Raw genomic sequence first — 25,699 nt, 5'->3', positions numbered from 1 at the left:
TGTATAAATAAAATGAAAATTTGTATCTTTATATAATTCTCTTTGTAGCATCGCACATGTGCGAACATCATTATTTTTCATGTATTTTCTTTATTTATAGGTTCCATGGAACAACTCATAATTTGTATACTCTTTTTAATTATTATACTTTATTTTATGGAGATTTAAAATTATGTATATAAATGTATATAGATTGTATTTCTATAAGTTGAAGTTATTCTAGGGTGTGTTAGCTTTAAGTACCATCAAAGATTTTATTGAATTTCTTTTCAGATTACACTCCTTGTTTATCTCATTCTGTATTTTTTAGTATTGAAATTTTTCTCTGGTATTTTCGATAATAATTTTAACGATTTTTCGGATGGTACTCTTATGGTGGGGCCTAAGAGTTAGATTCATTCCTTTGAATTATATTCGGATGTGAGCATCTTTAGGATGCACATCCCTCTTGGGTCTTCAGAAGCGGTTACCTCCTCGTGGTTAGACCTGGGCAATGGTATTTTACTTTCCATGTAATGTTTAACATATTTTGATATGTTTTACATTCTATTGCAAGTAAAATCCAGCCAAAGACCGCTTACCATAAACATTATAATTGTAATTAGTTTCTGTAATTTTCCAATGAACATATTTTTATTCCTTTCCTTGGCTCCTTCTATCCATTTCATCTCCAGAAACTAATTACCTTATAATGTTTTTTAATAACTTTTATAATGTTACAGGCATTACACCGATAAAACAAGAAATCTTTTATTGTAATATTTATTTTATTTAATTTCAGGATAAAATTATTTTTGTTATAATGCATATTTTATTTTTTAAAGCAGGTTTCTACTATCTCACAATTTAACATATATTAAATAGAAAACAATTTTGATATGTTATAAATTTGTGTTTCTTTTTTCGATTACAAATAAAATGTACACGTTATTCATAATTATTCTAAAAATAATGAATAGAATAAAGAGAATGTAGTATCTTATAGCATAGAAAATCATGTGGAATAATCTTCGTGTTTGAATCGTGTATAAACGTTATTGTGAATATTTTTAAAACAATTATGCATCTCTAAATATATTTCAATTGTGAGGATTCTTTATCGATACAGATTTTGGGAATTTATTCTTTCATATGCTACATTTCATATTGGACATTTTTCTATCGACAATTCTCTTCTATACGATTTTGTTTTTTTGTGCAAAACGACAAAGATCTCTTAATGTCTACATTGTCTTTATTCTATTCATCATTTTTAGAATATTTATAAGTATTGTGTACATTTATTAGAAAAATAGAAATGATTTTTAATTTATTTAATAAATAAATTATCATATGTAGTTTGACCAGCGTGGTCATGAGGAAGGTCAGATTCTGTCCGTGTAAGAAGCCGTGATGACCCTTTTCTTGTTCAAAAAAATGAATTAGCCAATCACAGCCAAGCTTTTGTCCGAATTCTTCAGTTTCATGGCGTCATTCGTGGAGAACACATCGGAGTGTCATCGTCCCGTTAAGATCAGGTAATTAAAAGATATTTTGTAAAGTTTACATCTTCCTATTATAATATATAAAGGATGTAAGGATCAATTTTGATTTTTTGAGTATATTTTGATAATTTTTATGCTTCTATATCGTATTTTTAATCATTCAAAATTTTTCTTTAATATAGGTGGAAGGAAGACATACTGCGCATCATTTTCGCGCATGCAGTATTTTCGCGCCAGTCTTACGCGCCTGCTTTATGCATTGCAATATGGCGAATCTTTCGTATTTTTTAATCTGTGATCTGTATACTTGTTGCAGCGGATTTTGTTATCCCGTTAATTTCAGGTAATTGTTTCAATTAATATTTTAATGTACACTTTCCTGTTATATATTAAATGATATATAACGAATGTTATAATATGCATAATATAATCAAATGCATACTACATGCATAATTTTTATATGTGAGTTTTCATATTTTACTTTCTTTTAGCTTTTTTAACATGGGAAGAGTTATAACACGAATACACTAATCTTTTAACCTTGTGGCAACTTTTTTTATCTTCTCCATATATGGCGAGGTGAGCATTATTTTTGTTAAATATAAGCATATAAGCATATAGAAATACTACAGAAAGAGTGAGAGAGAAGGAGTGAGAGAGAGAGAGAGGAAGAATAAGAAAACAATACACTCGACATATAAGTTATTATAAATGTGTATTTTTATTTCCAGGAATTTCTCGAGGAATTTTCTTCGTCGAATTTCCGACGACAAAACGTAAACAGCCGATAACATAGGTATAATAGCCGAACGTTCGACACTCCCGAGATCTCCTCTACGAAGGTTACGTAGTAACGTATCTTGTATTTGTCTTCTATCCTTCAACGAGACAACATCAACGAAAGTAAGACGTGTTAAATTATTTAATAATTTTATTTCTAACCTTATCGTTTTGATTTTAATAGTTTAAAAAGATTTTCATTGCATAGAATGGTTTAAAAACTTGATTATTTTTTATGTTACTCTTTATTAAGTTTGCTCTGATACAATTACTGTTTTATTTAAACAACTTTAAAGATTTTTAATGAATATTTCTACTAATATTGCATACTTTGATAAATTTTATAAATATTTAAAAACTTTAACTTTTAATTATGTCAATTGTCATAGATTATTAAATTATTTTTTGATATTAATTTGATAAACCATTGAATATTTTTGATAAAGTATTCAATGGTTTTAATGTGTACCCTGCCTTCAAAAATGATTTACAGGAAATATTATAATATAGTCTTTAGTATGTTTCAGATTTTTTATTTAATTGTATTTTATACATCGTCATCCTAAGGGTAGGATACCCATCCTGCAGTCATCAACGAAGACTAAAAGTAAGTATATTTTACTATCAAACATTTCTATGATAATTTCAATTGATTTTTATTACAACAATGATATTGATTGTTCCTTTTCTTTTTCTGTTTCAGAAAATCATTGCAATCGTGCGTGTAGGCAATGAGGTTCTCGTGTGTTGCATCGTGTTAAAATAAAATATAAAAAAGTCGACAAGTAGATTCAGTGTTGATCGTCGCATGTTAAAGTTTCGTTTGCTCGGTTAAGAAACTCGCAAGTTTCTTTTATTAAGTTTAAACGTGTGCTCTCATCGTCATCCTAAGGGTAGGAGACCCATTGTGCATTCATCCTGCATTCATCCTGCATCCATCAAAGTGAATATATTTTTGTATTAAATAATTCCTCAAAGATTTTAATGCTTTTCTGTAATAGTAATGATATTAATAGTATTGTTTTTTACTTCTGTTTCAGGTTGCAATCGTGCGCGAAGCAATGTGTGCAGTGTTTATGGTGGTATCATCAAACTGCGTGCAATGCAGTCTTTGAATTAGTGCAGTTTAAAATCAGTGATCGGGCGAGTAATAAGTTAAAATCAAACGCGAATTAGAATCAGTGTTGTTCGTCGTATAATAAAATGTCGGTTTCGCGATAAGAAACTCATCTATAGTTTCTTATTTTCGTTTATACCGCGTTTTTAGATTCACGCGAGGTGCATCACCATGGTGCAATAGAGTTGCATCTCATCGGAATGCATTGTAAGTATTCATTTTTATTTACACTTTATTCGATTTTATTTTATATGATTTTGGATAATATTCCAGATAACTTATCGTTTTATTCTGCTTTATTTTACAGATATAACCATGGATTCTCTTCCCTTCAAAGACGTTGGATAAATTCTTCGATGGATCTCCTTCAATGGCAAATCGAGTACCGTCTTCCATCGTCAGACTGCAATACTTGCTACGAAGTAGGAGTGTTTTGGAGCCATCGCAGAACTTCTAATGCTAACTGTTCATGTTTCGTATATGTGTCATTTTAATCTTAAAATGTCACATGTATGGGATATAACTGTTGGTAACGAGTGAGTTTTTATTTAAAGTCCCTCCGGTGCTCAATCATGCCAAGGATGAAAAGTCCTAATCGGCACGAGTTACTGGTTGTAATTATTTCAATAAATTATTGACGAGCACATGAGTAATTCCTTTTTAGGAGTTACTCATGAAAATTGTATATTTTATTGTATGTTTTATTATTAGTTCAGGATAGGTTTTCTTGTCTCATCGGTTAAATTCATTTAATTAATAATGCAATTAATAAATGCACTCTCTTTTTTTGTTACGTGTTTTGTTCGTGATCAAATCGAGTATTAGTTAACTCGTTTTCGTCCAGAAAAGCATGTAATAAATGTCTTACATGCATTGCTTCGTACATAGTTTATCCTATCGAGATTAATTTTGATATATCGATACTTTGATATTTTAAATAAATGAGCAAGAAGACAAACTCATTCGCGACAATTGAATATTTGCAGAGGTTTTGCACAAAACCACGTCTTATTTAGTAGGGATATATATGGACACCCTGTTTCAATGATTATGTTCGTGATAGTAGGGTCGTTTCCGAGAAGGGTTCCCCTTCTCGAAGCTGTCTCGTATTGTTACCTATACAAATATAAATAGTCGACTAACAATAAGTTAATAGAATATATCTTCATTTTCAGATTCCTTTGAGAACGATGTTTTACTATTATGTTATTTAAAAAAGACAAAAATATTACCTCTAGAAAAGTAAAGAGAGAGAGAGAGAGAGAGAGAGAGAGTAAGTTATTGCTACTGAATGTTGACAATCTAAATAAATCAGTTTACGTACGCGTGCGTATGCGCGTGCACGTGTATGAGTATGCGTATGCGTATGTTTGCATTGTCAGTATCTCTGTAGCATTCTAGTGAGATCCCTTTAACGTCCATTGTCTTGCAATACACCCGGAAATGAACGTTCTGCTAGTAAATTTACTGATCGGAATATTACCTAACTATCAAAATAAACTTCTTAGTTACTTAAGTATTTATTATACGTGTAATAAAGTTTTTATTTAGATAGATTTTCTTCTGGTTTTGTTTTTTATTTCAAAAAAATATATCGTGGATTCTATATAAAGATAAAATTAATAAATATAATACAAATATTGATCGAGATGTATTATTTAATAAGCATTGTTCACTTATTTCTTATGAAATGTTATCTTATGATTCTAGGATAGAATAGGATAGATAAAGAAACCGCGTATCTCGTTAGTAGATTCAATAAAAACATTTATTTTATGATTTGTATTATACAATAATTGTTTATATTTTAAAATAAATTGGTTGAATATTTTTTATTTATCGGAGAATGTCAAGTAAACAAGTTGTACGTTGCTTTGATAATTAACTTTTTAAATGGAAGAAACTAATTTATCAAGAATTCAAATATTTTATGTGACAACAGTAAATAAGGAAAGTAACAATTTGCGCTTTAAGCGATTATTACAAAAATAATCTCAAATATAATCCTTGTAGTTTAAAAATGTACATTTATAATGTACAAAGTATTAAAGATTCAAAAGTTACTTATCAAAGAACAAAAATTCGTATTAAAACTTCCAAGAAAAATGTCACGGTACGATTCCTTTACAAATAAAAAAAAATCACTAGGACACTTTGGTGTCTTTATTTTAATAAAAAAAAAAAAAAAGAATTCTCACGATTGAATTTCATCAGAATTTGTCTTTTTTTGAAACGTATTTAAATTTGTATTTTCTTTGACTAAATAACTAAACCTAAGCAAAACTACGAGAATATAACTGGAGTCGCGATTGTAACCATATATGGTTGCGAATAAGCTTGTACGCTCGTAAATTCAGGGTCTTCTTCTTCGATCTCTTGTACGGGGCGAAAGTTTCACGAACGAAGAAACGAATGTGTCCACAGTTGTATATGTTTCTATGTTTGTAGGTGTGTGTATGTGTCGTAGAGGGAGAAATGTAGCTTGTATATCTTCTGCAAGGCAAAGCATTTAGTTTTACACATGCCCTCTCTATCCTTAAAAGCCTTAAGATTTACATTAGGTTTAATGCCTTTCTACGATTAATTCTACTATACAAGTAGTTCGTTTAGTATAAAAAACGCGGTTAAGAGATCGGAAAGTGAGAGATCAACGATTTAAATGGTCAAAGTATTTTAATAGTTTCAAATAGTTTACGTAAGAGATCGGACATCAATCTTTTTCTTTTCTTTTTTTTTTTTTTCTCAACTTGAAGACATTTTATCTACGAAGAAGGAGAAGAAGAAGATCTTGTGAGAAGTTAATTTAAACAAGTTTGTGAAAGATTACAAAATATATACGAGATTTATCTTCTTTTCTTTCTTCTTTTTCTTTTTTTAATTACTGTTTTTATCTTAATCTTGTAAACGTTACAATAATTGAAAATTTGTATAATTAATCGTGTGTAATATTCTTTCAACTTATAAATCATATCCCTTTTTGATTTTTTTTTTTTGGTTTTACCTTCGTGTTATTTTAATATATCATTCTACTAATTAGAGAGTTCTGTTCGAAACTTGGATATAATTTACTATCTGCAGTAATTATAGTCGCCTCGTATCAGGGAAAGAATTGATTTTCATTTGCAACAATTTACGAAAGAAATATATGTTAAATTCGGCCAATTAAATTAGGGAAATATCACAGTACCAATCTATTTCAAATAATATTTCCATCTTTGATATTTCTCTTCTTTCTTTATTCTCATTATTTTATTAATGAGGTCGGTCGGTAATAAATAATATTTCGTAATAAAATAAAATAATATTTTGTAAGAAAGAAAGGAATTTCGATTCATCTGGGGAACATAATTTGTCGCTAAATGATCATCATGAAATATATCCGATCGAATATAATAATTTATAATGGAAGACATAATTGGTGGTAATAATTTATTAAATCGTATATAGATGAAAGTTCAAAGAGAAAATTTGTGAAACGTTTTATTATGCAGCTATTGGGGCGACATAACGAATAATATCGACTTCCTATGACACTATTCTGCTATGGCCACTGTTTAGTAATTATTCGTGGACGATGAATTGAATTATTAATATCCCTCGGAGCAGCGCGTTAAATCGATTCAAGATAAATCAAGTTTGACAGAGCCGAACCCACGATTGCTTTGCTCGGACCGATGAATAATCATGTATCGATAGTAAATAATCATCGATAATGATCCGCTAATGTTTAATATCGACATGTTCATTTAACAACAATTACAAACGGGTGGAACACAGAATCATCGAACCGATGATCTTCGTCGAATCTATTTTGAATCTACGATTTCGCCTGGGGATGGGAGGTGGAAGGAGGGCCGGATAAATTTGCAAAACGAAATTTCTTCTTAATCACCAGGTATTAATTAACTTCGATGGTATTAATTATAGATCCGGGACGACCGTATGTATGTATATATAGAATGTACGCATATACATAAATATTACTGCAAAACGATAGGTATAGATGATTGGTAGTAAAGATATAGACAGATAGAGTGGTATGAATCGTTCACGGTGATTCGCCCAACGTAATTGAAATACGATATACCTAGAAACGTTGGTTTATTCAATAAATTTGCGACGTTCGAAGGAAAGTCGATAATATAATAATATTTTATTGTTATACGCTTTGCCGATGAAAAGGGGAAAACGAAACGATATGACATACAAATTCAGAAAGCAAAACGATGATCTTTTATGCAAGTTTCAAATTACAATGTTACTTTACAATGTTTCTTTTTTCTCCCCTGGAAAGACGATTTTAGAAAAATAAATATATCGAATGTTATTAATGTTAACGATCAAAACTTAATTGGAACGCCCATTATAATGTTGAATTCGATCTGATTTAACGGAAGAATAAAATAGAACAAAAAGTGATAAAGTTCTGACTACAAAAAAAAATTCTTATAAACCGTACAAGATAATTATTTACAAGCACAGCAATTAGTATTGAATTATTATACTGTATTATAATAAAATGGTTTAATGATATCACGAAAATCGTTTTGGTAATTCCAGACTCGCTTATTTTATTTTCCTTCTATGTATAATAGTATATACAACGTTCGTTCATCTCCTTCGTATTTGTTCTCATTTCATTTTGTTTAAAAGAATATCCCTTTATTAAATGCTCGTTATGGGTGCACCCTAACAAGGGAAGGAAAAAGTACACCCGAACACTCATGATTTTCTTTTCTTAACGTAACGATTTTAAAATTATTTTCCAACGACGCACGCTTTTATAACAACCGTTATACAGTACGTTGTAATATTTTGTACTTTTTTTTTGTTTTTGTTTTTTTGTCCAAGGGGAATTGCGAAATAAGCGGATCTCTTGGACTCTACAAAGTAAATCAAAATTAGTTTCATCTTGGAACGAGAAATGTAGAAATGTAATAAAAAAATTAACAAAAATAAGAAAATGAACATATTTTTCTTTTATTTTAAATTGAAGCCCATATAAATAACATGTTTTTATTTATTCAAATATTTTTACCGGAAGTTAACATATATCTTATATATTTTGTTATTTAATAAAATAAATATTAAATTCGAAAAGGTTTTTTTTCTATTTCATAACTTTAATTTTTTGTTTGAATTATATAATTACAAAATCATGATTAAACAAAATATCAATTCTTTTCATATTTAATCATATATATTATTTACTACATTCTGTAAATTTTTTTTATACTGTTTCAATCAAGTAAATTAAAAAAAAAAAAAAGATAGAAGAAACACGAAACATAGTTGCATTAAAAAGTTTTCTCTAATTATATTATGTATTATTTTAAAATTGTTCATTTTCTTATATTAATTAAAATTATTCTGTGTAATGACATGTTTAAATATAAATCGATAACTAAAAAAATCGTTTGTATTAGATAAATTTAAATAACATTGAATAATATGTTGATTTGAAATAAACATTAAAGTGATATAAAGTTGATGTGAATTTTGAATTGACTTGAAAATATATTACGAGAAGGTTCGGCTTATCATGCAAGAGATATACGTGTAATAGTTGGTACACCTCGTTGAATATCACAAGAAGGTACCGTATTTCGTAAAGCCATCCTCATCTACACGACGCTTCAGCAAGTAAATCCTTTCAAAGAGGGGGAGAATAACCCGACACTTTTAATCTTCCACCCTATGAGCCACAAGGATTGATATACTCGTATTCTTATGTCTGTACAATCACTTAAGTGAAACTATTCTAAATTTACACTATACAATAATCAAATGAATCCTTCAATATCCTTTCTAGCAAATGCTAAGTTTCTCTAAGAAGGAATTACTTTAAAATACGAGTATATTCCACACAATCAGCTGATGAAGAACGAACGTTGTTTATCTCTTCCATTAGATCCGATCGATTCGATTATCTAACATAATACATAATATAGGATGTTTCAAAATATGTTAACATAGTTTCACGATTAATCATATTCTCGATATAATCTTATTATCAAATTATAATCGTTTTTCAATTATGCCTTTTGTTAAACATCATTTTTATAATTATTGTCCAAAGTAATAATATTTCATTTCAATGCATGAAAAAAAACGAAACATTAAATTATTGAAATTAATATTGACAAATAAATATATGCGTCAATAGTCCAAGTAAGAAACTTTTTAACCAAAACTTCATATAATATGCGTCTATGATATTTCAAAGAGTCAAAAGATGCGTACAGGTATAATAGTAGTAGTAGTTGGTACTCACCTATATGCAATCCAGTGATATGATGCAAGCCTTGAAGATCCATCTTGAGAGTTTATATAGAACGTAGAGGGAAGGGTATGGTCGACTTAAGCTTATCTCCATTTACGGCTTGAAGACGACTCGAAGACGGGCCCAAGTATGCTCCACCACACGGTCTACTCTCCTCATTAAGCGCAGTCGTACTCTCCTTTACCTCATCCTCCTAACCACCCTCTAACCCCCCTTATCATTCCCCTTATCAAGCCCCTCATACCTCTCTCTTTCGTTCCCTACTCAGCAAGCAACCATCTTCATCGCATCCCACAACGATCCTTCGAGACAGGGTGTCGTCTGCATTCGACTTCACCTAGCTATCTCGTACACGTGGAATTTCTTACTCGCGATCTAAATCCTTGATTAAGTTTCCCAAACGAATTTACTTTATTTTGATTTGATGTAGTTTTTCTTCGTTGTTATGTGTTATTTATTTGTTTTTCTGTTTTCTTTTTTCTAAATCGTATAACTGTAATATTTATTTTACGTTAAAGTTTATATACGAGTATATGTGGATGATCATAATTATGAAAGCGATATAAAGTCCAAATTTAAAAAAATAATACGTTTATCAGTTAATTCACACCACATTATTTTAAACTGAATTCAATTTTGAATGTAATTTTCACGATATGTTTACAAATGAACCGTTAGATAGTGCAATAGCAAAAAACTTACTTTTACTTCAAAATAAAATGCATATATTGTTTGTTCGATCTTCTTTCTGAAATCACATTACGTTGAATAAAAAACAACAAAGAAAAAAAAAGATATTTGTACGAACTGTTATACTATATATATAGATATAGAATTAAAGAGATCAAACGAAAGCAAATGTTATGAGTAAAAAAAGGAAGAAGAGGAGTAAGGGGTGGAGGTGGGAAAAAATAAATAGTTACTGATAGTAGGATTTTGTAGAGAAGTGTACGAGACATTTTTGTCGCGAACTTGATCAAACTCTCTCTCTCTCTCTCTCTCACTCTCTCTTTCATTCTTTCTCTTCTTTTGAACGCATTCACCTTTACGATTCGACTTTTATCGTGGAACGATCTGCGAGCTCTCGCTTTGCCGTGCCATCCATCCATCCCCGACATCTAGAAAGCAACATGCTTTTGCCTTGTACACGAACTCACCGCTTGCACATCGCTACTGCTGCTGCTGCTGCTGCTGCTGCTGCTGTTGCTGTTGCTACTCTCATCCATATGCATCGATGGAAGATGCAACAGTACAAGGAAGGAGCATCCGCGCGTGTACATCGTGGGGCTTTACACGATGCGCACGATTATATCTTTTTCTATCACCACCCAAAACCTTTTTCTTTTTATCTTCACACTACGTAGATTTCTTTCGATTCATGAAAAACAATGTATATCTTCGAATATTAAATTTTATTTTTTCAAGTGAAAACTTCTTTAGAATGGGTGTGATTTGAAAAAATGTAACGGAGCGGTGGAAGGCGATGAAACGGCCGCGATACTAAATAAGAAGAGAATACAATTATCCTACACCAGATATTTTTATTTTGTATTCGTCTCATTCTTTCGAAACTTAGTTTTTTCAAGATTTCACTTTTAACACGTGTGATCTGCACACTTAAACGAAACAGAATTCGGGTCTGAAAGGGTTAATATTGTGTATGCAAGTATCTGTAAATTGTGCAGTTTTGTTTTTTTCTTTTTTTATCTAGTTCATATTACACCAATTTTAATGGATAAATATATTGAGATGAAGATGAAAGAATATAATTTGTATTTTTTCTTTTTTTTTTTATCATTATTCTAATTGCAAATGGGCTAACATATTTGGGCATTTAAATCCATTGAATTCAGCGATCTTTTAGAAATGTTTTTTCATATTCTCAGTGCCCTTTTGCTGAATTCAAGATTTTTCTCAAAACGCCTGATATACAATTCCAACAAGTTCGCCTAGCGAAAAAAAAGTATGAAGTTTTTTGTTTGAAGATCGGATAAAAATAAAGTACGTTTTTTCTTTTTTTTTTCTTTTTTTCTTTTTTTTTTGTAGAAAAGATTGAAACGAACAATTAATATTTAATACTACTAGATTTTGCATCTTATCACATCGAGTGAAAAGAAGAAACAAAATTGTAAAAAGTTTGTAATATTTCCTAAAGTTTCATGGGGAAATCTACGTGTACCACTTTGAAAACCATTGCTTTAATTAATTCCAATTAACTTAAGTGACAAGTAGTTATATTTTAAGTTCTATTTGCATTAGAAAATGTAATTTATTTTTATTTTTTTTTTATTTTGTTAAATATACAAATTAAATGATACAAATTTATTCTACAAATAGAAATATAATACAAATCTTTCATATATATTCTATATACCTAGTAAAAAATATAAAGAAGAGAATAAAAATTCGTGTGTATCGTAGAAAAATCGTGAATTGTATTATATACGTACGTTGAAAAGGGAACCACTTTTTTTCCACCGGATTCTCTCTCAAAATGCGTTATACAAATTTATCCAAGCGTGTATGTTTGCGTTTAAGTTTTTGTGTATGAAGTAGAATTAAGGTTGACATTATGAAACATGACCATCAACTAAAGTAACCGACTACGTGATTTTTCAATTATTCACGTTTAACGTTCGTGCATCTTCTACTTTATTTATATCTTTTTTATTTTTATGAAAACAAAAACAAAAAATAGAAAAGCAGGAAAGTTCAGGAATGAGATTAGTTCAATTTGTGGGATTCCCAAAAAACTATTTTCTCCCCTTTCTCCTCCACACTCGTCGTGTCTATTAAGTCTCGTATGCGTTTCGGAAATAATGTGGATCGGATTATCGTTTCCTGCAACGAGAGAGGAAATAACGAAAGAGAGAAATCAAAAAAGAGAGAGAGAGAGAGAGGATGGGATGGATAAGGGGTGAAGAGGGGTGAAGAGGGGTGAACAAAAATATCTTCGTCGTCCTGCTTTTCACTTCGTCGAGCAAATCTGGTATTAACGAGTATGACCGAATGTAGTTTCGTTTTCGCGAAAATATTTCGAATTGTGATCCAGTTTTTTTTTATGGAATAAAGGTTTGTAAAAAAAAAAAAAAATAATTACGTTTCGTAATTGTCCTATAAGAATATTATTCTCGTTATAGTATTAATAATTATAATCTTTCGATATACACATCGAAAATAACTTTTGAATTTTTAATTCTCTTATACAAAAATTTGTTAGTACTTTTTTTTAAATGAAATTATTAAAGATTTAAGAGGAACAATCGAAACGTTTGCTAAACTAGAGATAATAATAATTATTATTTCAATAATGTTTAAATAATAATATTATCAAAGATCGTTTTTTTAATGCAACGACTGAAGGTTCAATATTATTTTAAAATAAAGGAACACATCGACAAATGTGCCAAAGTTTTCCGAATGCTGACATATTATTTTTCAACTATTCCGTGTGTTTTACCATTAATAGTAGATAAAAATACAATCGTAGTTGTGTGTGTACGTGTATAAATATAAATAGGATTAAATAATGAATTTTCAGAAGGTAAAGGATAGGTGGTTTTCAGTTTCTGTCAGTCAGTGTTAGTCTTTAATCAATCGAATAAATCGATCGGCGACCAATTTACTTTATACCAAATAGTATTAATATGATACTACTCGATATAGATATAGATATATAGTTACATATATATATATAGTTTTAGCTTTTTATACGGCTTTTAACATTTGACTTTATTAACATGAGAAATTCACAAAGAAGGGAACATTAATAACGTAGCTATTTACGAAAGAGCACGATGAGAAACTCTTTACCATAAAATGGTCTTTTAATGTATTCGCGCATCTACCAACGTTGTTCGAAATTGCGAGAAGAAAAGTTTTTGATTTCCATGGAGCCAAATAAAGTATCCTTGGATTTCTAAAGCCGAGTTTTAGCAACGTTCGTGCTAGTTGCGCGTTAGTTTTACGAGAGACAAAATTTTAAAACGTTTTCTCCAATAAATTTGGCCAGTAGACGTTGTCTACTTTCTGTGATATATTATTTGTACGAATAAACAGATTTAGAAATAAACATTTGTGATATCGTATCTTACATACTCGTATATATACAGCAGGATAATTGTAAAGAAAATTGTAAGATAAAATTTATTGCTCGTTGTATGTATTTAATATGAAAAGCATAATAAGTCTTGTGTGTTATATTGGGAAAAAAGAAAAGTACACACACACACACACACACACACACTTTATAAACTAAAAGATACAATAGTTAACGAATAATTGTTAAATAAAGTTTTAAACAAAGTTTTCGTTGAAATATATTATAATAATTATATATTCCAATAAAAAGTTATTTTAAATATAAAACAAAAATTTCAGAATACTTGTTAAAAACACTTATCAACGAAATAGTCTTATTATGTATATAATTCTTCGTCCTTCTTTCTCTTAACGAGTGGAAAAGATTAGAAACTAGAAAGGCATAAGTGGAAAGGATGAAAATCGCAATTCTGACCATGTTACTCACGTTCGTTGGCAGGTTTACCATCTGCTAGGGTCGTTTTGTATAGTTCGTTGAGATTTTAAGTGCCAAAGTACGAGTAGTAGAACACATAGTACGTTCACAGTAATTTCCTTCCATAATACTCTCGTCTTCTTCTATAATTTTGCTTTTTGTGTCCATTTTTCTTCTTTTTTTTTTTTTTCTTACAGACATATGTTTCATCACTTTCTCTTTCTCTCTCTTTCTTTTAGTCTTATTTCTTCCGTTTCTCTGGGAAAGCTGCATCGTAGTCGTCGTCGTCGTAGTCGTCGTCGTCGTCGTCGTCATCCCGTTGGGACGAAAATGCTTTTCCTGGCAAACGACTACGACGACGACTACGACGACGACTACGACGACGACGATGAGGAGGAGAAATAATGCGCGTAGAAATTTCCAGAACCGTTTCAGAACGGATTATTCAAATTATTTATCGATCTGTCTAACTCCCTTTTCTCTTTTCGAGATATGCGAAAATAGAAGACGGAAGGAAAGGAAAGGAAAGGAAAGGAAAGGAAACGAAACGAAACGATATTTTACATAGGCGAGTGGCGTGCACCTGCTTTCGTTTAATTTGAAAGCTTTTCCGTATTACGGAAAACTAAATACATTCTAATTTTACGAGATTGAAATGCGAGTACATACGTTCTTCTCATCGTTAATCGATATTTCGACGAACATTTTTCTCTCTGTTTCTCTGTTTCTCTCTTTTAGTTAAAATATCTCACACAGAATATTTCATTTATAATAGAAAATGTTCGAGGATAAAGAGAATGGTATTTGATAAGTACGTCAAAAAGTATCTGCTGATCAACGTTGAAGTAACATGAGAAAAATCTCTTCTATATATATATATATAGATATATATAGATATATATTTCAAAGAAATTTATATTACGATAGGGGAATATTCAATCAGAGTTATTCGATATGAAAATTTGTATTAAAAGAAAAAGCAAATTTATTCATGAAGAAAAATCATTTTTATTGTAAAATAATATTATTTAGTATTAATATTTAATAAATGAATCTGTCTAAAGCAGTAATTTTTGATCGACGTAATTTAAAGTTTGAAATTGGAAACGTTAATAAGACATATATAATTAAATTATAAAGGTTGTTTTTGTTATGAGATGAAAAAACAGATTTCATGTTGGATCTCGTCAAATTAGTTAGATTAGTTCTTTTAATATACTCTACTTATATTATAGAATAATTTAACCCTCAAAGACATCACTGCACAGGAGCATTAAGATAATTACATAAAAATGATAAAAATGATTAAATTAGAGCGTTATAATCTTAAATTCTCTTTATTAGGAATATTTTTCACGTTGCGCACATGCGCGACTTTCGGAAAGTCATATAAACAATATTTAGTATAAGAATTTTCATAGACGACAATGTGTCAGTTTGAAGGTGAGTTTCGAAGAGGACAGTACTCCGATCATATACTTGGTGTTTTTAAACAACAATACACGTTTCCTTCAATTAATTAACAATTATTTTAATATTCTAATACACTCAACTTATATTACAGGACAATTTAACTCTTTCGCTATTACGGACCATTATAGTGGCCCTCCATAAAATACCGCGTATTTTACATACGACGAACATATGCAGTTATATCACATCAAATATCCCACTGTGGACGTGTAATTTTAGTGTTTTGTTTTTTTTTGATTAAAAATCGTTAATATCAGCAACAAAATTACTTAAAAAATAAAGTGCAATTTACAATACAGACGCCTGTAGCGAAAGGGTTAATCCTCGAAGTCATCACTGTGCCGAAACGATAAAACAATTCAATTAGAATAAACAAAATACTCAAATTAGAACGTTATAATCCCAATTTCTATTTATACACGTGCATATATAACGGGATTTGTGTAGTTAAAAAATGTTTTAAATAGCATAAATTATGTTTTTCAAGTGTTGTAAAGATATGTGTAATAGAAATTGAGTATTGTTTTTTTTCAATTTGAAGCATCTTTAAATTATGTAGAATGGACTTGGGCTCCTTCAAATAAAATTATTGCCATTATTTTAACAAGAACAGCAAATTGAACTCCTTTGGATACACTTACATTAGTGTCCTATACGTATATTTTTAATTACATTGAAGCCTTTAATATCTCAATTCGAGCATAAATGAAGTTATGCTACTTTGACAATAAACGGTACATATATATACTTAAATAAATAATTGCAAAACGATATTATCCTACTTTTCCGATTATGTATATTTTTTACGACGAAATTCGCGTTATTATAATATTATTCTTAATTTTATCGGGCGCGTGAGTTTTTCTTTTTTTATGTTAAACGTAAAACGTAAGTAAAATATTCTACTAGCGTATAATCGAAATAGGTTAGTGTTAATTAGTTTTCCAAGAGTAGAAGATTCACCCCTCTCTTTAGTAGGATAATTTGTTCGCAATTATCGGATTCTTAAATGTGCGAACCTTCAAGAACACGAGGAGCGAAAAGTTTAAAGCCCTTGGTGCATTCGACGCGTAAAAGCGGACCATTCTTGGCGGCAGTGTCGTCCTTGTAAGATCATTATGTATACGAAAATAGTCGGAAGAGTGTTTCCGTGAGAAGAAAGAGCCCAGAGAAAGGGGATAGCTGGAGAAAAGGAAAAGAAAAGGCGAGTCGCTGAGATCCTATCTAAGGGTACTCTCTCTCCCTTGAAAAGTACTTCCAAAGGAACACGAGGAAGCTCGTAATAGTCGCGCAACCTTAACAAATCGGAAAAAGGATGTCACCCGACTTCTTAAACGTCTACCTATTGTTAGTTAACAGAGAAATCGAATTCAACGAGAATCGATAAAGTCGTTTGTTTGTTTTTTCCTCCATTTAAGTATTTTAATTAAACATCATCAAATGTCGTAAATAACACTAAACGAAAGTTTAAACTTTAATATAGAAGAAATCTTATTTAATATTTATTATATATTTATCTTTATTTAATATATATATTTGTATAAAAATTAAATAAACTTAGTAATTAATTTATACATAAATAAAATGTATATTAACTAATTATTTGTTAAATTTAATATTAAATTCATGATAAATTAAATAATACAATTGAAAAAAAATTTATAAGCAACATTACTCGTGCAATCCGATAAAAAGTACGGTAATTAATAATTTTCTTATACCTTTCATCTTTAAAATATTAATTAAAGGTATCGTATCGACTAATTAATTTCAATAAAAATACGAAAAATATTAATAATAATATATTTTTCTCGACAACAATAGTAAAGTAGAAAAAAATGTAGATGTATAAAAATCTTCCGTCACATTTTCATGCTCAAGAACACATTCTAAATGAAAATAACATCAAATAGTTCAACGTAGGTATTAGAAAAAGAATCTGTAGAAATGACTTTCTCCGAACTTAAACAGCTTATACTTTTAATTGACGGTTTCTTTTTGATTCTACTTTATTACTCGTTTCTCTTTTTACACCTCATTCGTAAAAGTAAACACGAGTAGAACGACGTTACACTTTAGTAGCTTCGAGAGCTTTGGGTAGCGCTAATTAATTCCGACCTTTTTTTCTTCTACTTCTTCTACTGTTTTCTTTTTCTTTTTTTATCCTTCTTCCCTACGAAACGCGAGCTCTTTCCTTTTTTCTACTTCTTCTTCTTCTTCATCATCGTCATCGTCATCGTCATCGTCATCGTCATCGTCATCTTTGATTTTTTTCCTCTTCCTTTTGATTTTTCTTTTTCCAAGCAATTACGTCGAACGAATACGGATAAAAAGTTCAAAGGACTCGAAAGCCGAATAACGACTCGACTTTGTTTGCTCTACCACTCGAGATTTAATCTTACAGGAAGGCGAGGAGAGGGGAGGGAATAACTTGGAAGCAAAAAATAAAATATAATATCCAATTTTGAACTTACCTACGGATTTTTTCCCCCTTTTTGTTCTTTTTTTACACGACAATATCGATCATTAAAAACGCATGTATGAAAAAAGATAATGGTATAAAGTGAAAAAAAAATAAGAAAGGATTGTTATATTCATTTTGATCGGTCTCATTTCTTTTTTCCGGGTCAATTAATTATTATTCGAGTGAAACAAACTGAAGGCATTTTCTCGATAAGTCGATCTAAAGTTCAAATATAAATGAATGGGTAGAAGAAGAAGAAGAAGAAGAAGAATCTTCGGTAGAATCTTACGTTTCTTGTCTGCTCGTTACAAGTTCGAACTCCTTAAAGCAAGCCTTCAACAAACTCTCGTCTAATTATGTACTCTAAATTAACGTTTTCTCTGACATGACACGAATCTCGAAACCGAGCTTATTCTATCGTCAAACTTCTGCCATCGTTTAATTGTAAGATAAGTAATTTAATCGAATGAATATATTATATTCCTCGATGTTAACCCCGATTATTTACGATTACCACTAAAGAGATATAAAGAATTAATTAAATCGATTTGTTTTATTAATTGCGAATTTAATAAATAAGCAAAATTGTATATATTTTATTACTTAGGAATCTCAGGAACATCAAAAGAATATTTAAAAAAAAAAAATTACAATGATTTGTCTCGTAGAAAAAATTGAACCAACGTAATAAAGTTTGTTTTCAAAAACAAATAGTAAAAAATTTCTAATATGTCTATGATCTTACGTATCAAGAAAGAGATAGCAAATTTCAATGGTTTTAATTGTATTACTACGGATAATAAGAAAGAATAATTCCTATGGTAAATTCTATAAGTACGTACCATTCGTTTCATTCAGTAACATGCTTTAAACTCGCTGTGTTACAAAAGGTAACACTCTTGTAATCAACAGAGCGAAAGAAAACAAACAAATAAACAAACAAACAACAAAAAATAGTATGTAACACAAGGAAAAAAAGGTAGAGAGAAAAAGAGAGATAGAATATGATGAGAAAAAGAGAAAGAGTGAGAGAGAGAATATGATGAAACGAAGTGCTTGTGACTCGAAGACCTAAAGAGAAATAGAGAAATAAAGGGATAGGGGAAGGGTTGAAAAAGAGAGAAAGAGAAAGAAAGAGAGAGAGAGAGAGATGGTAACATAGCAAGAGAAGATAGAAATTTCGCATTTTGCTGCATGCCCGACACTTCCAACATCCCCGGTGCTCTTCTTCCTAGTCGCGTTGTGTCGGAGTTTATAGAGATAGGCGAGGACGACGACGATGGTGCACTCATACATCGTGTCATTGTTGGCTCACGACAATGGGCTACGCTAGGACGAACAATGTACGTTTGTCGCGTCAGGACTTCTTCCTGACGCGAACGCGCACCTAGCACGACGACGAGAAGCACAGCCTGACACAACAAGGATAACAATCCCTGTGTAGTCTGTAAAGCTCCTTAGATTCTCTCTCTCTCTCTCTTTTATGCACACATACACACACACGCTCTCTCGTACTCTCTCACTTACTCTTTCTCACACAATTTCCCCTCCTCCCTCAACATTCTCTCCTTTTGCAATATGTGTTGACGACGGGGCGTATTATACACGTACACATAGATTGTATACAGGGTGTCAGATGTATTTCTGTACAAACATTGTAATATTCTAGTCGGGGAAAAAAATGATATATATATATATATAATAGAAAAGTATGGTGTCATATTAAAAAGGCGTGTAAGTTAATTTAAAGATTTTGTTAGATTGTTATGTAATATTGATTGTATGAGGTAAATGATTTTTAGTGATGTATACTTTTAACCAAAGTATTTTGTAAGGATGAAATAATGTTTTATTAGTTTGACTGTAATAATTAATGTTTTTTTTTTGAAAAAAAAAAAAGACAAACACGTATATGCATTGATAAACCATGCTGATAACTATTATTATAGTATTCAAAGGACTAAACGTCCTACTGAATATGTTTAACTATATTACGTATGTTGTGTGTGGTTTTTTTTTTTATTTCAAAATGATTCAATGTGTATTTTTCTTTGAATAATAATATGATCGTTTAAAAGATCTCATTTTGATTTCGTCTCTCATTAAATTTTGATTTATTGGATAAACTAAAAGAAAAAGTTTAGACAATTTGAGATAATTAAAATTGCTGTTTATGAGTAGAACGAATAAAAACATGCAGCTGCAGAAATTAATATATAAATCGAAAAGAAATTTTTCATGTAATAAAATGGCCTATTAAAAGTTGCGTCAAACTTTTATTCCCGTAAATTGGTAACATATTTAAAGGATACATATAAACAATTGAACAATTTATTAATTCAAGTTTTAAATGTGAAATATGGTTATATAATATTATTTATTTTTAGCATCTATTATTGTAATATAATTAATAGTTTATCAAGTTGTATCCACAATACATACGTCAATAAAACTAATTATTAATTCACCAACGTTTCGTTTATTAATTAGAATTTCTTTAGGCAACCAAAATATTTAACTGATAATATATTAATTTATTACTTGTTTATGAATCGACATGAAAATGTGTAAAATTATTATCTACAAAAATGTTTCATTTATTAAGATAAATATCAGATAATGAAATTGTTATATGTATTCTTTTATTGTGTGTCTCCAATTGCTTGCAAAAGTTCAAATAAACGAAAGAAAAACATTGCCAGTAGTAATAATTTTCTTTATTGACATATATCAACGTATTTATGTAACTGTTTTGTAATCTTCTTTTAATAAGTAAAATACTTTCACAATGTTTGAATGGAAAAAAACATTAGACACCGTATATATATACATATACAGTTATTCGCGAAACTTTTATGTCTGTATGTGTGTCTCTAGAATGTAATACGAAAGTGTCTCCCACCCGTATTTACGTTTGTTGAAGAAGAGAACAAAGATAATAGGCTTAAAAAAAACACTTCTATCGTCGTGCAAGCAATCCTTTTCCACGTTTATTCTTTTGTACTTTATACAAGTCCGAGAAATAGTGGTGATAGTAGATAGATAGATTTACTACTGCGAAAGTAGCTTGTCACAGATGAAAATACTTATGTGTCTCTATGGATCATATTGTCTTTTTTTTTCTTTCAACTTTTATCTACAAAATTCACAAATTTATCATTTTTATCGACGATTTTTTTTTTCGAAAACTTTGTCCGATATTTGATACCGATGAACAACGTGAAATTGTTTTTTTTTTTTTATTTATTTATTTACATCAAAATCATATCAAATTCTCGTGTCTCTCGTGAGCAATTCGATCGTTACAAATTATTTTCATCCAACGATGTACACAATTTTATTATTTTTTTGTTTTTTTTTTTCGAAAATATATAGTTGAGATAAAACGTTTAATAGAGAGGATGGTATGTATGTATGTTTTTTTTTTTTTTAATGAATGAAAAAAATTGGAAAAACGATAAGAGGGTAATAAATAAAATGGTTAAGAAAAGATCCTTTCTATTCAAAAATGTATCATTCTCGTTTTCTCTCACTCTCTCGTTAATCTTTTTTTTCTTTCGTTGCCTTCACTGAAATATAGCTTTCTCTTAAATAATTCTCTAATTAGAGATTAAACGAGAAGATTTTCACTCAAATATATTCAAGACAATTATTATTTCTGTTTGTAAATAAATAAAATAATAAAAATTGGAAATATAATAAAATACTTTAAAATATAAATATTAATACGTTGGGGACGTATATGAAATATGAGGGTTGGAAAGAAAAAATATTTTATCAGGTGTCGATTTAACGACAGGTAGTAATAAGTATAATTAACGATATCGAGTGTTGTCTATTTCCCAGGAGAATATCAGCAGTCGTGATATCTTTAAATTGCACGCCGCATCTCCTGTCATTTCGAAGAAGTAGAAGAGTTTAGTCAGTATTCCTTCATAATTATAATAGCCAAGGTGTCTCTAGAACGATAATTGGGATTTAAATATCTCCAAAGGCTGACGTGAAGTTTGAAATGAAAATCGCCCCAAGATTAAAAAATTTCTCACAAGAATGATCACACAGAGTGAAAAGAGAATCTCTTATCGTATGCGTGTTGTGTTGGTGTGTAGGAGTATATATATACCCTCACACATAAATATGAGCATGCAATAATATTTAATGAATACTATGTTGGTAGTTTGTATGTGTATACGTCGTCATGTCGGTTCAAACTCTCACAAAGCTTGTTCTTCAACGAAATAAAATATTCCAAAGGGGATTACTTTATCTGAGGTCAAAGATAACTGACCATAATAAATGTTGATCCTTTCCCTTTTACAAATTTATCTTCTTTCTTTTCCTACCGTGTTGTTACTTCTTTTTTTTTTTTTTTTTGTTATTCTTGTTGTGTCTCCAATTAAGCGAAGACTTTGCTTAAATAATTTTCTAATTAGATTAAATGAAGGATAGTCTTGAAATACAAAGATGGAAAGAAAAAATGGAGAGAAAAAAATGGGGGATGCGAATGAAGGTAAACATCGTCAAGAGAGAATGAATGCTTTTCAAACGAGCAATGAAAAATTCCACGAACAAAATCAACTACCTTGAGACTATTTTTTTAAACATTCTCGGATGAATTAAAGAAATTATAATATATACATAAATTATTAACATTCGTTCAATCATTATAATAAATGTACATTTTACATTTATTTCATGTGTTTATTCGTTATCATTAGTTAAAATCTTTCGTTACTCCTAATACGTTCATTTAATTCGTTACATATGAAATACATTTTTTGTAACAAAAGTATATACACAACTATGTTCTATTTAGATAACAATAAAATTGATCTCTTTCAATTTTTTCTTGTGTATTATATTATGTACATACATGATATCATATGAATCGCAAAATGTCAGTCACATACTATTATTATATGTACTATATATGATACACATTCCTCATTTTGCATAGGATTTACATATTTTTGGTATTGCATAAAAAATACAGATTTTCTTTGATCAAATAAATCGAAACAAAATAATCGATTTGGGCAGTGAAACGATATGAATGAAAAATATAAACTAATAAATAACAAACTATATTTTCATATATATATATGAGATAAAATGAAATGTTGATGATAGAAAAAAATGTGTTAGACACAAATTGAATGATTTCAAGAGACACATTATCCGACATTATTAGTTTTTTTTATAAATGAACGCATAAAAGTGACTTACACTAAAGTCATCTTTGATTTTTTTAATAGAATTATGTATTTTCTAATGCACCAGTTTATGCATGTTTTTATTAGTAGTATTGTTCGAATGTACCTTTTTATAACAGGTGTTGAAAAGTAGTTCATTCAACTTTTGTCTAACACATAATTTTCTACAGTCTCAATAGTTTCGTAGATATTCGAATGGATATATTTAAATGGAACATTTCCTGTATATGGATACGAACGGTCACCTATAAAATATTCCAAAGGGATTACTTCTATGTGCTATAACTCGTCGTAACAAACGTCGAAACCGATCGACACTGTCGAGGAAATATACCGTTTCGTGGTTACTTTATTGGGAAACGTTTCTCTTTTCACATCGTACTTTTCCAAAGGCGAGATACCTTCGAAAATCCAAGGAAAAGTATCGAATTCTCGTATACATCAATAACAAATTGACTTTTATATCGACAGTTTTAGTAACTTTGTAGTTACAGTCATTTGGTTTCATTACGAGAACAAAAGATTGAAGTATATTGTGAAATTACAAATAACAAAAAATGTTATTATAATACAATATTATATTATTTAGATTATTTAAATATTGTTTTATTTATTATTTTCATAGAACGTTAAATAACGTTGCATCTACTAATCTATATAATTATCATTAATTATAAATTCGATTGATTATTATAAAAAAAAGTAAATTAAGATCTTTCTCATTTATTTAATAATTATCATAGCATCGTTTATCAATCGAAAGGAACAACAAGATATTGATCACGAAATTGTCCTTCTGTTTAGGAACGGTAAACAAGCTGGTTATCTAGAAACAACCTTGTAACTTATAATCAAACAGGTTAAGATCACGTATTGCAAACTTCAACGATCTTAAGGGTTTCATGGGGTTACACAAAGTGAAAGATCATGAGAGAAAACAACTATTATGCATAATACTTACCATAGCATATCATATTTTTGTAATTTTTCATCGTTTAATTAAACATATGATTGACAAAGTACGAGTATTTAAAAAAAAAAAAAAATGCTATATGAAATTAAAGAAAATTGTATAATAAAACATTCTACAAATTTTAAATAAGTCAGAGATAAATTCATTGAGATTTATTTAGATCCAGTTATAAAACCGTAATTTGGAGAAAGAAACGTTTTAAATTTAAAGTCAGATGCAGATGCAAATTATACGGGATTCCATCACAGAGACTTCTGCAGCTTTGTTAATAATTTGAATTTCAAAGTAATAATTTAGAGATGGATTTTTGTTTATTAAAGAATATCCTTAGGAAAAGACAAAAAAAAAAAAAGAAAAAAGAAAAAGTATTCAATTGACGATATCTTGTAATTTAAATGCAAACTGTTGACCCTTATCGAGTAACCAGGAAGAATTCTATATTAAATGAAAGAAACAACGGCGAAAGGAAATAAATAAAAAAATAATAATAACAATATAACACAATGTATATTTAACGTTGGAATTCTATAAATGTAAAATAATTCGATTACGTAAGAATCTAGAAATATCCTATCAGGAAACGTATAGTAATCGAGCGGATAATAAAGATGGATACTAACAGAGAAAGTTTTCAGGAAGGTATAAAAGACGATCATTACGATGATCATAGTAAAGTTCGCTTTCTATTTTGATGAGATAGTCAGTGCACGATGATATTAAAAGTCTTTAAGGAGCGTAATTAGCGACTAGACGGGTGTAAAAAAATTTTACAGTCTAACGTCCTCCACCATGATAAGACTCTAACTAAAAATACAGTTTACTAAGAATTTCTTTAGAAAAAATGTCAAAAGAAAAGAAATAAAATTACTCGACTAACATTTGTAATTTTACATTAAATATAAAGATTGTTAATGTTAATTAATCGTTATTATAAATATGTGAGATATCAAGACGCTAAAATAATTGTCGTAGTAACAAAAATGAAACGAACAAATTGATTTATAAATTTATTTAATATTACAATTATTTATACTATGAAATAAATGATAAAATCGCACTACTTTCGCAATACTTTTACTTAAAATTAATAAATAATATATGATAAATATAATATGAATAAAACAATAATATTTATAAGAAAAGAAAAATTAAAGATTACCTAATAGTCAAAAAAATGCCCCTAATTAATTATTAATAAGCAAACTAACGAAAATTGCATCGAAAAGTTAAGAATCATTAATCGTCATGAAAAAGTAGTACCTTTGACTTTCTTTTGAAAAAAAAAAAAAAGATAACCGTATCATCTTTCATATCTTTTACAAAAAAGAAGAAGAAGAAGAAGAAAACAGCTCTCATATGCTTTTCATTAAAAAAGAATTCCCCGAGGAACAGGCGA

The 25,699-nt window shown here is 29.5% G+C and overlaps 1 protein-coding gene and 1 long non-coding RNA gene across 3 annotated transcripts in view; one reads left to right on the top strand and one right to left on the bottom strand.

The window, feature by feature from the left end:
• PH4alphaEFB (prolyl 4-hydroxylase subunit alpha-1) overlaps positions 1-25,699 on the bottom strand; it is a 282,808-nt gene that overhangs the window by 163,432 nt on the left and 93,677 nt on the right. The window contains exon 1 of one of the 2 annotated variants that reach the window (XM_089174547.1): positions 9,656-9,825. The exons of the other annotated variant lie outside the window; for it this stretch is intronic. The gene's annotated coding sequence lies outside the window, so the exon portion shown is untranslated. Of the gene's footprint in view, positions 1-9,655; positions 9,826-25,699 lie in introns of those variants that run through there. 2 annotated transcript variants of the gene reach the window in all.
• LOC149031866 (uncharacterized) lies at positions 315-4,960 on the top strand. The gene is made up of 4 exons (XR_016177291.1): positions 315-1,517; positions 1,667-1,827; positions 1,976-2,063; positions 2,216-4,960. It is a non-coding gene; the product is annotated as an uncharacterized LOC149031866 (long non-coding RNA).

Source organism: Polistes dominula, unplaced genomic scaffold (genome assembly GCF_049000335.1).
Source record: "Polistes dominula isolate Pdom_NZ unplaced genomic scaffold, Pdom_raw_medaka contig_68, whole genome shotgun sequence".
Taxonomy (NCBI): Eukaryota; Metazoa; Arthropoda; class Insecta; order Hymenoptera; family Vespidae; genus Polistes; species Polistes dominula.
This window is presented reverse-complemented; position numbering and strand designations above follow the sequence as displayed.